Source organism: Hibiscus syriacus, unplaced genomic scaffold (assembly GCF_006381635.1).
Source record: "Hibiscus syriacus cultivar Baekdansim isolate YM2019G1 unplaced genomic scaffold, ASM638163v2 tig00111277_pilon, whole genome shotgun sequence".
NCBI lineage: Eukaryota > Viridiplantae > Streptophyta > Magnoliopsida > Malvales > Malvaceae > Hibiscus > Hibiscus syriacus.
Window position 1 is genome coordinate 485,540 of NW_024063044.1, and position 13,346 is coordinate 498,885.

The 13,346-nt window shown below is 32.1% G+C and overlaps 1 pseudogene; it reads left to right on the forward strand.

The window, feature by feature from the left end:
• The first annotated feature begins 4,972 nt into the window (after positions 1-4,972).
• LOC120157886 lies at positions 4,973-11,439 on the forward strand (annotated as a pseudogene).
• The last annotated feature ends 1,907 nt before the right edge of the window (positions 11,440-13,346 follow it).

The following is a 13,346-nucleotide window of genomic DNA, read 5'->3' on the forward strand; positions in this document are numbered from 1 at the left end:
TTAAATTCATTTAATTTTCTCACTGAATTTAAAGTAGTTAGCATTTTTTTGTCACTTAGCCATTAAATATGCAACGGCATTAAAACGATGCCGTTTTAGAAAATTAAAATTTTCACCAAAACGAAATCGTTTTGCATCTATATAACAACTTATGTATAACGACGTTTAGTGAAAAACGATTGAGTGATCAAAATGTTAAATTATGTTAAATTCAGTGAGAAAATTTACATTAAAGTACAGTGAGTGAAATAGACGAGAAAGTTATCAGTGATTATTGGTGTAATTTATCCTTGTATTATTTAGAGCATCATTAAGATATGTAGTCACGTGGTTTGTTTTTTATTTATTATTTTTTTTTCGAATTGTTTGATTGAGTTTTTAATTCTTTATTTTGTGGTCCTATTTTATTGTTTAATGATTATCTTGTATAATTTGATAATAATAAAAAAATATTGGTTATATAATTAATTTATTTTAAATTTAATTTTTAATTTTTTAGTTTTATTATTTTTTGTAAAATAAATCTAAAAATTGTTATTAATTAAAAATAATAAATTGACAGCATCTTACTGGCATAAAGCATGCCTCATTGACCAAAGAAAAATGTCGGTTCAATTCCACCAATAAAAAATGCCACATCTAACTAGAGTTGTTGCGCCTTAGACCATTGAATTTGGGGGCTAAATTGACCCATTAGGGCAACCGGGTAAATTATTTAGCTTATTAAGTATCCAAATATTTAATTTGGAATATATGATAAAATAAACAGTTTTATGGAGATAAAATATTATTTCAATTAAAAAAGTATAAAAATATTTTTTAATTCCCTATGTAGGGCCCATCTGATATGGTGAGTATTCAATTTGCCGTATATCTCAAATTAATGTTTAGGTACCCTAGCCCTAATGGGCCAATTTGGCCGAATTTGGGTCTGTCAAACCAACCAAACCTGAATAGATGGACTTGTCTTTAAATAAATCCAAAATAGTGATACTTTAGCCGAATACTTACTCTCTTTTTCAAATGAAATGCAATTATAAAAATGTATATATTTTATTTTTGTAAAATATTTTTATTTAAAAGATTTAATATTTATTATACAGCTGGTGGCTAAATGCATATATTTTATTTTTATGAAATGCATTTACTTCTCTTGCTTATAACTAAGGCTATATACATGAGACTTTGCAAGTGAATATTCAGGTAAACATGACACACTTCACATAGATTATTAGAAAATAATAAAATAATTTCTCACGAGCGAAAAAAGCAACTAAATACAATGATTAATTTGGAAATTTTGTTTTCATTATTTGGAAAATAATATTTTAAATTAATGAATGGATGATTCAAGTCCGTTGAAGTACAATTTTTATCCAAGTGCAACCCAACCGAATACAAGCCAAACGATAAGTCGCAGTTGGACAGATTACTATTAATATTATGAAAAATTCTACCACTTTGATAAGTATTAGTACTATTAATTTAATTTATAAAAATTTAAATTTTAAAGACCTAATGTATCATAATAATTTATCCAAGTGCAGTAAAAATTCAAGTTGAATAAAACATAGTGTAAATTAATATTTAGTCAACTAATTATCCGTTTGGTTTCGTTTCAGTCACTAAACTATTTATTTTTTCAAAACCATCACTAACATTACGTTTTTTGTTTTCATTTTGATCAACAATCGTTAAAAAATTAAAGGTGATGTTAACATGTCATCATAAGGTAATGTCACATCATCATTAAAAAATAAAGATGTCAAGTCAATAGTTATATTAATTTTTAACAGTATATGATCAAAATGAAATCGAAACCTAACATTAGTGAAGATTTTGAAAAACAAATAATTAGATAACCTAACATAATCAAAGTGATATTTTAGTGATTAAATACATAATTAATGTGATAAGAAAAAGCTTTTAAAATTCATATTAATTTGGAGTAAGTATAAGATGATATATGTTTTAAGGTAATTCTCAACCATTTGACTACATCCCATAATCCATAAATTGAATTATTTATAATGATAATTTTATTATTATTATTATATACTCTTTATTATTATCATAATTCATTGTTTTGTGACAGTATAATTCCTAATAGTTTTATAAAGTACATAATGGACATATTACATTAAAATAAATATAAAAGTTGTTGTTAGTATTTATACGTTGAAAGATATAGTGCTTGAATTGATAACTATAAAGACGGGGTTGGTGGATAAATAGTACTCCATGTATATATCATTATCATACATGATAGAATAAAATCAATTCTTTTTATTTTAATTTATTAAAATTAGGACCAAATTGATAGGATATATAAGTAACAGTGACCAAATGTGTAATTATAACAAATATTTTTGTTGAACTATATTTTAATATAACAAATTAAGGCAAAATGTTTTTGGACTTGATTGAATTTATTCAAAGTTTTCAAAAATAATTCAAAGTCCATTAAAAGTGAATTTGAGCACAAAATTGATTTTCACGTAGGAATTACAGATATTGTTCTTACAATATCGATACTATATGAACAATACTGATATTGTTCATGTGGTACCGATATCAAAGGTAAGAGAAGTATCGATACTCTCAAGGTAATATCGATACTACCAACATTGCTTAAATTTCAAAATGCAAAAATGGTACTGATACCCAAAGGGTTACCGATACTACTTTACATAGTAGTATTGATACCATAGGCTTAGTGTCGATAACGTCAGGCCCAACGGCTAGTAACGACTAGTTTTATTTAAAAATAACAAAGGTAGTGCCGGTACTCCCTATAGGAGTACCGGTACCCTCTGTACTGGACATTTTTATTTTGCAGAGAAAAACATCCACAACGGCTCCAAATCACTCTCAACGGCTAGAAACAACTACAAACACATTTCAACATATAAATACAAGTTCAAGACACTTGAAGAAGGGTACGAATACCTATCCAAGCAATTAAACACAAGAAAATAGTTTTTCACTCTTTATTCCTATTCTCTTGTAAATATTTTGTTCTTGTGAGCTTTTATTTTGTAAACACCTTCATTTTTTAGAGGTTTTCTTTGTTTACATCTTTTTCCTTGTAAAAGGGTTTTGGTTCTAGCTGAGTCTTTGAAAAGCTAGGGAGTTTTGTAAAGGTTATCTCTTTGTCCTTGAAAAAGATAGAACAAATTAGTGAATTTGTTGAAAAATCCTTAGTGAAGAGCTAAGATAGTGGAGGTATACTTAGTTGAGAAATCGAACCACTATAAATCGATGTACTTAATTGTTTATCTTTTCTTTCTCCTTACTCCCTAAACAATTTTTCCAATTCACCCCTCTTGTACAATTTTCGGTTGTTCAAATTGAGCTTCGTAAATCCTAACAATTTTAACTGTCACATGAGCTTCTCTGTTAAATATTAACGACAAATGACTTATTGAAAGCATTTAAATAGTTGAGTGACATGATTGATAAAAATTAAAAAATGGTAGTAAAAATGAAAAATAGGCAATAATTAGGTGTCATTGGTATAGTTTACCCTTTATTTTAAATAATTTATCTTTAATTTTGTTTAACTAATTTATAATTATAAGTTAAGCCCTTTAAAGTTTTAAAATTTTATAAATTAAATTAATAGTGCTCATCGTTAGTGATGTTCATCATGCTCATCGAACGTATAAGAATCATCATAATATTAATATAAAACCGATTTTTCATAAATCATACCATAGGAAGAGTATGAATAGTCGTTACACTACCATTTTTCTTTTGGCATGATAACAAAACTAATACATGATATTTGCTCAAATAATTATTTTTATTTTGTTAATCTGTTCATTTCAATTTTTTGATTTTTGATTAAAACAATCTATATTAAATAAAAATAGTTAATTGATTGTTGATCAATATATATTATCATCGTAGTATTTTTCACATGTATTTAAGTGTTAATATTTCACATGCTACATCATCAAAGTGACGATGTGATAAGTATCATTAAAATTGATAATGTAACATATATCACGTCGCCTAAAATTATGACATACTATATGTTACATCATTAAAATTAATCACATAATATGCATCACGTCACTTAAAGTGAAAGTATGACATGTACTATATTATGTCATTTTAGATGCGACATATGTCACATTACTAATTAAATATATGTATAAATATCATATTAGTAACTTAGGTTGATTATTAATCTTATATTGATATTTTGATCAAAAATTAAAAGAGTAAATAACAAGTTTTGCATCACAACTATCACTTTTATTTTGGTCATCCAACTATTTTTTCTTCAATACCTAACGTTGCATTTTGATTTCATTTTAATCATAAATAAATTAGATGGCAAAAGATAGGATAGAGAATCCATTGATGAACCTATCTATCTTTGAGGTATCTATTCTTTTCTTACTATAATACCTTATTTTGATTTTATCGCAGTATGTATCATTTAATAATTGAATAGATTCTTATCTTTGGTTCAAATTGAATTTGAAATGGAAGAATTTCAAATATATTTAGAACTAAATAGATTGGCCGACATGATTTCTTATACCCACTTATTTTTCAGGAATATAATTATGCATTTACTCATAATATGATTTAAATAAATTGATGATTTTTTTTAAAAAACAAAAAGAAAACCAAGATTATGATAATAAATGCAGTTCACTAATTGTGAAACGTTTAATTATATGAATGAATTAACAGAATCATTTGATTATTCCTCCTAATGATTCCAATCAAAAAATTTTTTGCGCACAACAGTAATTTGTATTCTCAAATAATATCGGCGAGATTTGCAGTCAGTGTGGAAACTCCATTTTCCTTACTATTAGTATCGTACTCACAAGGGGGAGAAGTCCAAAATCTCATAATTTCCAATCAATTCCTCCTGGTTTCGGTAAACCGCTTCGGTTCATAATTCATTTGAGCAGCAGGAGCAGCTTCGTGGTTCCAGGTTATTATTAAATTAAACTTAATTTCCTCCTGGTTTCGGTAAACCGCTTCGGTTCAGATGACAACAATCGTTGATTTTCTCTACTTTCAGTTTCTCACTGAAGTTGAAAATGGATCAAACAGGTGAAACTTGGATTTTTTGTTTACTGTTACTGTTGGACTGCATATCTGATTTAGGGTTTTAACTAAATTGGGAGTCATTTGAACATGTTGTTGCTTCTTTTAATCTATTTCGATAGTAGTAATAATAGTGAACTCAGGGTATGATATTGATAATCTGTTTCGGGAAGCTCGATCTCGGTGGTTGAAGCCAGCTGAAGTACTGTTTATACTACAAAATCATGAAAAATATCAATTTGAGCAACAGCCTCTTCAGAAGCCAACCAGTAAATCTTATGACTTGAACTTTAAGTTTCATTAATCATAGTTTTTATGCTGCTATTAATTATTTGGATTTCTGTATCATTAACTGGTATTATGTATATAGGTGGTTCTTTGTTTCTTTTCAATAGGAGGGTTCTTCGGTTCTTTCGCAAAGATGGTCATAGTTGGCGTAAGAAGAAGGATGGAAGAACTGTCGGTGAAGCCCACGAAAGGCTTAAGGTTTTATCAAACACCGCTTGCATTTTAATTTTGTTGTATTAGATGGAAATTATGTGAAGTGTGTTTTTGTTATTTAGAAAATGAAGGAACCACTTGAATTGTGCGAATTTATCATAAAATGCGAAGTATTGGTTAATGATTGATTTGAAGTGGTCTCTTGGTGCATAGGAAGCATTCTTGAAAATTAATGGCTAATGTCGTGGAAGGGAAGAAGGATATCTATTTCTTTGTTAACATTAAATGTTCAATGCACTTGACTGTTTCTAATATCAATAGAGTTTTATATTGATATCTTCAATCTGAGAGGTGATATATTACATGCATGGCCAGGTTGGTAATGTTGAAACTTTGAATTGTTACTATGCTCACGGAGAGCAGAACCCAAGTTTTCAGAGACGTAGCTATTGGATGCTGGACCCGTAAGTGTACTTGGTAGTTTATTTGTTTATAGCTTTTTGAGTCCTCGATGAAATATTTAGTGACTCATTTGACCATTGGGGAACCATATTTGCTGAGGGTTTATTACTTTTGCAGGGTATACGAGCATATAGTTCTTGTTCACTATAGAGATATAAATAAGGTAAGTTTCGATGTCTAGACTAGTCATTTCTCACGTCTTCCCTTTGCGATCTTGTATTCTTTATGCCTAGAATTAAATTCTACTCAACCATGGCTTCCCTGCAATTTGGGTGTAATTCGCTTTCGCTTTCGCTTTCATGGGATAAGTTTTATTAAAGCATTGCCTTCTTCTCTGAATAGCTGGTATCCAATATAACTTATACGGTTCACAATTATTTATCTTCTAAACCAATGTCATTCTTTGCATTTGTTCACAGGCTAAGCCCAGTTCTGCATCCACTGTGCATTCGCCATTATCCTCTTCTGCTTTTAGTCCAAGTCCAAAATCTTATACTTCTCAAAATCCTGGATCTAGCTCTCTAGCTAATGATGTACGCGTACCGTACCAGAACTTACCTAGTCTGGGGTCTGCTGAAGTTAGCTCTGATATAGTCACCAAGAACAATGGAATGGACATTACAGTAGAATATACCAGTCCGGCTGATTTTCAGGTTGTTCACGTTTTAAAGAGGCTTGAGGAGCAGTTAAGTTTGAACGAGGACAGCATCAAAGATATGAGTCCATTGTACAGATTGGATGGAGATACAAATGATTCAAAATTTCCGGAATATGGAAGGGAGATTGCCAAGCAGGAGCAACAGGCAGATCTATTGTACGAACGTGAGGATATCTTTCAAGATCACCTTTATTCCCAACCTGATAGACTGGGAAATTATTCAAATAGTTCCGTACTACTTCCTGATGGAGGTTTGTTAGTTTGTCATTTCTTTGGTGCTCAGAATTGTCAAAGTTTACCTCTTTTTCATTTTTTATCATCCACATTCACTAGCAAGCATAAATTTCAAATTTGCTCCCACATCCCCTCTCTTGTCTCTAGTCTTTCTTAGAGAAATGCAAAAGGGTAATGAAAGGAAATAAAATAAAAGAACTACACAAGAAAGATGATTTGAAAACATCGGTTTTCTGTTTGAAATTGTGTTCTCCTTTTGCTCTCTAGTTTATCGCAAACATGAACATCCAACAGATCTACTGCTGCAAAATTTAATGGCTAGCCTCTCTTTTCTGTTTCTGTTTTCCTCGGTTGATTCTTGAATACGACGGATTGTTAAGGAAGCTGAAAAGAATAACGAACCTTTTGTAGGTATGGATGGAGGACATAGTCAAGTATATGACAATAATAATTTAGATGGAAGCCAGGAATCTCAATATTGGAAAAATGTATTTGACTCGTGTTCACCAGGTGTCAACTCTAAGGTGAAGACATTTCCCCATTGAACTGAAGTGTCCAAACATGGAAACTATTTTAGTATCTGCTTGTTAGTGATTCTGTACTATATTTACAACACCATTGCAATAAAGTGTAAAATTTCATTTTGTAATTATTTGATAGTAGGGTACCTTTTAGCTTAAGGTTATGTTTATGGAGATAATCACCCAATTGTTGGATCTGGGATTATGGCCCTGGACCCTGTGGTAATTCCCATTTTTAATTGTCTGTGCCTGCCCATTTAGCCACAGCTCAGCCTTTAATTTAATTTTTGGACGAAATGTGAGTTGTTGTTATTATTATTTCTTGCTATAAGGAGAGCTTCTGTGTATCTTAAACAGGGAAAGCCACTATCTTCTTCAAGGATGAGACCAAATGAGCTGCAGGAACAGTGTGGTTTGCGAAATTTTAATCGATCTGAGATTGAAAACTGTATGATCTCCTTCTATCTTGATATAAGTATTTGACTCTAGAAATATTAATATCTAGTTTATTTTTATCACATTCTAACTCTTTCTCTGCCAGCCTCCGTAATGCAGCATCCAGAAGTTGGAAATGTTGAAATTCCTTCATATTCTTCAGCAATAGAAGCTATTGATACCAAGTCTGACTATTATACTATGTTGTTCAACCAAGAAGAAACAGGAATTCCACTCACAACAGATTCAAGCTTGACTATTGCACAGAAGCAGAAGTTCACAATTCAGGAAATTTCTCCACATTGGGGTTACTCCAGTGAGCCTACAAAGGTGTGTATCAAGGAATTCTGTTTCTTCTGTCTTCTGCCACTAATCCATGAATTTATTTAACTTAACTGCTGCAGTTAAAGCTTAAGAGTTTTAAAGCATAATGTTGAACATGCAGGTCATCATTGTTGGATCTTTTCTCTGTGATCCATCAGAATCTGCCTGGGCGTGTATGTTTGGGGAGACTGAAGTTCCTATTGAGATCATTCAGGAAGGTGTTATTTGTTGTAAAGCTCCACTTCACCTTCCTGGGAAGGTCACACTCTGCATCACTAGTGCTAACCGTGAGTCCTGCAGTGAAATTAGAGAGTTTGAGTATAGAGATAGTACTAGTAGTTGCACTCGGTGTAATTTATTCCACACAGAAGCTCCTAAAAGTGTCGAAGAGCTATTGTTACTTGTCAGATTTGTTGAGATGCTTATGTCTGATTCATCATGGCACAACATAGAATCTGGAAAATATTTTCCAGAAAAGCTTAAAGCTGACTATGAATCATGGTGTCATATCGTAGAGTCTCTTTTAAGTGGCAGTGGGACTTCCTCTGGTACTGTTGATTGGCTTCTGCAAGAGCTTTTAAAGGACAAATTGCAACAATGGTTATATTCTAGATCCAAGAAATTAGGTGATCAGTCATTCATCACTATGTCCAAGAAAGAGCAAGGAATATACACATGGCTGTTGGATTGGGCTTTGAGTGGGCCCTAAATCCTATTCTGAACCATGGAGTCGGTGTAAATTTCCGGGACATTAATGGGTGGACTGCTCTTCACTGGGCTGCAAGATTTGGAAGGTAAACAAGAATTGTATCTGCTTTCTCTAACTTCGTTCTCTGTCTCTTTCACCCTTAATCTTTAACAAAAATCATTGAGGATTTTCAGTTCCATAAAGCATAACTATATCTTTGGCACTCTAGTTTATACAATGCACTTCAGAATTTTAAAATAATGACTGCTTTTACAATGCATTGAAGTAATCAAGAGGGTTGAATTTTTCTTCTTAACAGAGAAAAAATGGTTGCTGCGCTTATAGCTTCAGGTGCTTCAGCTGGGGCAGTGACTGATCCGACCTCCCAAGATCCTATTGGCAAAACTGCAGCATCTATTGCTGCCTCAAGTGGTCATCAGGGACTTGCTGGTTATCTTTCGGAGGTAGCTCTTACAGGCCACCTTTCATCCCTTACAATTGAAGAAAGTGTGCTTTCCAAAGGCTCAGCTGCAGTTCAGGCTGAAATGGCTGTAAATAGTGTCTCAAATGGGAGCCTTGCCACTGGTGAGGATCACCTTTCACTTAAAGATGCATTGGCCGCTGTGCGGAATGCAGCTCAGGCTGCTGCACGTATACAAAATGCGTTCCGCGCACATTCTTTCAGGAAACGACAACAGAAGGAAGCTGCTGTTGCCGCAGCTAGTGTTGATGAGTATGGTATCAATTTGGGTGAAATCCAAAATCTTTCTACTATGTCAAAGCTAACTTTCGGGAATGCCCGTGATTACAATTCGGCTTTATCTATTCAGAAGAAATTTCGAGGCTGGAAAGGCCGGAAAGATTATCTCGCACTTCGCCAGAAAGTTGTAAAGATACAGGTATTTTTACTATTACTATTTATCAGAACTTACTAGGTTGTAAAGATGCATGGAACTTTCTGGCAGTTCACTTGACCTAAGAGTCGTAAATAGGGATGCTCATGATGTGAGGTAAGGACAGGGATAATTATTAATATGTGTATAATCATATATGATTTTAGTATATATATATATATATAAAATGTGTTTGTATGTATATAGCATAAAAGGATAAATATATTTAAGGGTAAAATAGAAATCTTAAAATGTGGGATGGAGCTGTTTGCAAATAGAGCAAAGTGGGTTGGGAGGGTCACCCTCGCCTATGTGGTACTCGATCCGGATTAGTTGATCAATATATCGAATACCCTGTGGTTATACCAAAAAATGTGGGATGGAGCTAAGCAGAGCAAGTATTTATCAAAATAGAAATCTTAAAATGTGGGATAGAGCAAAGTGGGTTGGTAGGGTCGCCCTCGCCTCTGCGTTATCCGATCCAGATTAGTTGATCAATAGAAATCTTAAATGTGGGATGGAGCTAAGCAGAGCAAATATATTTATCCTTTTATGTATATAACATAAAAGGATAAATATATTTAAGGGTCAAATAGAAATCTTAAAATGTGGGATGGAGCTGTTTGCGAATAGAGTAAAACTGGGTTGGGAGGGTCGCCCTCGCCTCTGCCGTACCCGATCCAGATTAGATGATTAATAGATCGGATACCGGTGGTTATAAAAAAAATGTGGGATGGAGCTAAGCAGAGCAAGTATTTATCAAAATTGTCCATCTCGTTCCCATTATTCTCTCTTTTTCTTTAAAAAAAATATTATTTGGGGGGCATATTTGTGAAACAAGTTTGGGTTTTGTGATCCTTTTTTTTTTTACCATGTTGATATATGGGATGTGGAATATTTCAAAATTGTTGTTTCTGTGCCATTTTTGTACCAGGCACACGTGAGAGGATACCAGGTGAGGAAGAACTACAAGGTAATCTGTTGGGCTGTTGGTGTACTGGATAAGATTGTACTTCGATGGCTCCGGAAAGGTGTTGGCTTGCGAGGTTTTCGATGCAATTTGGATTCCATTGACGATGAAAACGAAGATGATGAGGACATTCTGAAAGTGTTCCGCAAACTGAAAGTGGATGCAGCAATTGACGAGGCTCTCTCACGCGTGTTATCTATGGTTAATTCTCCGGATGCACGTCAACAATATCGTCGGATGCTTGACAGATATCGCCAAGCTAAGGTAAGTTTGACCCAACTTATCACCTGATTCATCTGTTGATTGCAGAATGTGTGATATCTGTAATTAGGAAGTCAAATCGCTTAGATTTTTGATACTTGGTTGAATTGGTCGGTTCACTTAAATAATACTTAAAGTACTTGGAGACTGATTTTAATAATTAATGTTAGTAATTTCAATTATTGTTTGCAGGCTGAGCTTGTTAATACAAATGAAGCAACAAACTCAACTTCTAAAACTGATGCTTATGACACGGAAAGTGATGATCTGTTCCATTGCCAATAGTTAATAGATAACCCCCAACTCACCGTTCTTCCTCTTTGAACCTAGTGTCATCGTTTGCTGGATTTGTTGTCTAATATCATAGTCTCCATTTTGACATAGTTGTAACTGTATTCGGTGATTTTCCCATTTACCCCGTACTAGTGCTGTATATGCTTCTTGTAATTAGTAATTTTCAAGTGCATCTTAATTTACACTGGTGTCAAAACTATTACAAGAATCTCCCATTGAACAAAAATGGAATGCTTCTTGACAGATATCAAAGCTCTGAACTTCAAATTTTTTGGGGTTTCCAAGATAAAAAAAGGAAACAAGAGATTTATTTCGTTGTTTTGATGATGGTGGAGAACAATGATGAGTATTGCGTCGGAGGTGAATCGTCCCAAATGGGTAGGGGTGTAAAAAGCTGACTCGACCTGTAAAACTGACTGAAATCGACTCAAGTCAAAACTGTTTTTGACATGTATTGTGGCGATGCGAAACCGACTAGAGTCGGAACTAGTGTTGACCTGAACTTGAGTTGAACTTGGAAATTGTGTATCTGAACTAGACCTTCACCCGACTTGAGAACAACTTGAATCCGAATTAAACCGAAAATATGATATTCGAATCCGAACTGCATCCGACTAATATTAACCCGAACATGAGATTGACCTGGTAAATAACTGGTATTACCCGACCTGTTTTCAACCTGACCTGTAATTGACTCAACTCTGTAAATGATCCGACATGTTAAACTGATATGATATTTACCTAACTTATAAGTATTAAGTTACCATTAATATAATTATGTTATTTTAAATTTATAATAAACTTATGATAATTAAATTAATATGATTACTTTTTGAAATTTAGATTTTATATTAATTATAATTTGTATATTATAAATTTGGTTTTTATATTAATTCCAATTCTTTATATTCTTTATAATTCTTATATTATAAATTTTATTTATAATCATTAAATTAAATTTAGTTATTGTCTTATTGAAAATGATTTTATTAGATTATATAAATTGAGTTAAAATATTTATAAATCTAAGTTACTTTTAATGTGAAAATTGATTAATAATTTAAGTATAACTTAACTTAAAATTTTAAAATAAATATATATAAGTTGAAATGTTGAACTTATTAAAGATTTGAAACTTGAATAACATAATAAATACTAAAATAAAAAAATTTATCAATGAATAAGTTAATTTTATCACACTTGAATATACTAAAATTACAATAAAATCAACTAAACAAAATAAATTTATGTTGAAATAAATGCTCTCAGATCTTATGGCTAAGATTTTACAAGGCTAAAAGTCTAACTTTTCTACCAGAAATATCATCATCGAGTCTTTATACCTAAATGCTGCCAACATGTTTAATTATGGGCAACTTTCTAGCTTTAAAAGTCAAAATGTCACCAACATAATTTAACATGAGTAACTATTTAGATAAGAATTTACAAGGTACAAAAATGATTTAAGTCAGACCAACAACAATAATTTACAAGGCATCAATGGGTAATAGACAACAGCAACCGACAAGCATCACTGTATCAATTCAACAAGCATCATTGCATCAATTCAACAAGCATCATTGCATCAATTCAGCAAGCATCATTGCATCAATTCAACAAGCATCATTGCATCAATTCAACAAGCATCATTGCATCAATTCAACAAGCATCATGCATTCAGAAAACATAAATCAGTGGTAAAGCCAAAGGGAATACGATGGCTAACAGTGCTAAACATTTCCGACTTTACCAAACCCTTACAAATATCAAGTAGAAGAAAGCAATATCAAACAGAAGCAAACAATATAAAACATAATCAAGCGATATCAAGCATAATCAAGTATCAACTATTGCTTATTGTAAGGCACGCTACAAAAAAAAAATAGAATTATTAATGAACTATTTGAAACTTTTATTAAATAAACATAATAAATATAAAATATTAAGTTACGTTTGAAGGGAAGAAACATGACAGAATCTTCAATTCCAATGGTTTCAGTGACCATTAGACACCAAAAAAATTTAAAAGGAAATTAAAATAATTAATAAACAATTTGGAATATTAATGACATTAACATAAAAAAAAACA